The sequence below is a fragment of the Dasypus novemcinctus genome, unplaced genomic scaffold (assembly GCF_030445035.2).
Source record: "Dasypus novemcinctus isolate mDasNov1 unplaced genomic scaffold, mDasNov1.1.hap2 scaffold_133, whole genome shotgun sequence".
Classification (NCBI taxonomy): domain Eukaryota; kingdom Metazoa; phylum Chordata; class Mammalia; order Cingulata; family Dasypodidae; genus Dasypus; species Dasypus novemcinctus.
The window spans coordinates 652,645-654,637 of NW_026688152.1; the positions used below are offsets into that span (position 1 = coordinate 652,645).

Genomic DNA, 1,993 nt, shown 5'->3' on the forward strand with positions numbered 1-1,993 from the left:
ACAAAAATCAGAAACTTATAATACAGCACTAGGTGTGGGGTGCAGCTCTAGAGGTGAACTCAGAGAGTAACGGCTTACAAATGGGACTTAAGGGGCTTAAGAATCCATAGTTAGAGTTGATAAAAGAATATCACTGAAGTTTAGTGTTTTCTCTTTCTGTTCTGAGCAACTGGCCAAAATACTTTGATTTTTGTGAAAGAAAAATGATAAAAACTTTATAATAATTAAATAATAATTTATAAGCCATCAAAAAATATAGCTGTGACTATTAAATAGAATAAACTTTATAAAAACAAGCTTTAAAAACAATAAAACCCTTTGAACAGTGATCTGTTTTAATTGGGTCATTCCATTTCAGGTGCTAGTATACAGCCTAGTTGAGAAATAATGTAATGGTAGTGGTGCAAATTGGCCAAATCCCACAGCTCCTCTGTGGTGAAATGGGCACTCAAACTCAGATTGTTCAGACTCTAAAATTCAAGCTCTAATTTATTCTCTTCTACTGAATCCCATTGACAGGGTCATGAACATAACCAAATTAGTTATTTAGTCACACTTCATTAAATGATCACCCTTAGTAAGTCTCTCCTAAATGTTTCTTGATAATCATGTCCCATTCAGTCATAGAGTTTCCCCCAATTTTTTTCCAGTGCTTGTTCCTCAGAATATAAATGGGTGGGTTAAGCATGGGGATCACCAGGATGTAGAAGAGGGAAACAAACTTGCCCTGGTCCTTGGATCTACTCTTGGCTGGCTGCAGATACATGAAAATGATGGTTCCATAGAAGATGGTGACCACCATCAGGTGGGAAGAGCAGGTCCCAAATGCTTTATGTCTTCTAGTGACTGACTTGATCTTCAAAACTGTTTGAGCAATGTACCCATAGGAGATTAGGGTGAGTGACAAAGACACCACCAGGAATAATACACTAGCCACAAAGAGCTCAGCCTGGTTGAGTGTGGTGTCCACATATGCCAACCTGATGAGCACAGGGACCTCACAGAAGAAATGATCCACCTGGCGATGACCACAGAAAGGCAGGTGAAGGGTGAGTGTGGACTGAATCAATGTGGTGGCCACCCCACTGAGACATGCCATAGAGGCTGAGACATGGCAGAGCCGAGGATGCATGAAAAAGTATAATGTAAAGGATGACAAGCAGCAATATAGCAGTCATAGGACATCACAGCCAGGATACCCTCAGTATAGACCAGGGCAAGGGAGACATAGAGTTGAATCACACAGTCTACACATGTGATGGACTTACCTGAACCCTAGGGGTTGATTAGAAGCTGAGGAATGATACTACTTGTGAAGCAGAGGTCCAGGAAGGAGAAATGGGAGAGGAAAAAGTACATAGGAGTGTGGAGTTTAGAGTCCAAGTTGGACAACAAGATGATAACAGTGTTGCCTAGAAAGGTCATGAGGTAAAGGTCAAGATGATTCCAAAGAGAACCAGCTCTAACTGAGGCTTGTCTGAAAAACCTATCAGAATGAATCCAGAGGAGGCACTCTCATTGGTTTACTGCATTACTCTTGCTTTTATCTTTCACTTCTGAAAGATGAAATCATAGCATGTATTAACCTCAGGGATTTTATGACAAATCCATGACAATTAAGATTTAGTGCTGGCTTAAAATATGAGTGGTTATAATCCTATTATCAAATTTCAGTAAGTAAGTAAAGCAAAATTTCTTGAAAGGTATAGAAAGATCTTTCCTAAATTATAATTAAAATAATTTAAGGTTTTGTAATATATTACAAAACCTAGCATTCAGTATGCTTTTAAGATTATTCACAGTTTTTGAATTTTATTAAAGAAAAGAACTTTTAAACCTCCTTTAAAAGAAAGAAAAAGAACATTCCTGGAATAAAATATAGTGGTTTCAATTTTATTTAACTTACATGTAATCTCCATACATTTATTGAATACCAATTAAATAAATTAATATTATATTTATTAAATCTTTAAGATGATGAAAGTTCTAAATT

The 1,993-nt window shown here is 36.9% G+C and overlaps 1 pseudogene; it reads right to left on the reverse strand.

Annotated features, from left to right (window-relative positions):
* Positions 1-574: 574 nt before the first annotated feature.
* Positions 575-1,532, reverse strand: LOC105744674 (olfactory receptor 2G2-like; annotated as a pseudogene).
* Positions 1,533-1,993: the final 461 nt, after the last annotated feature.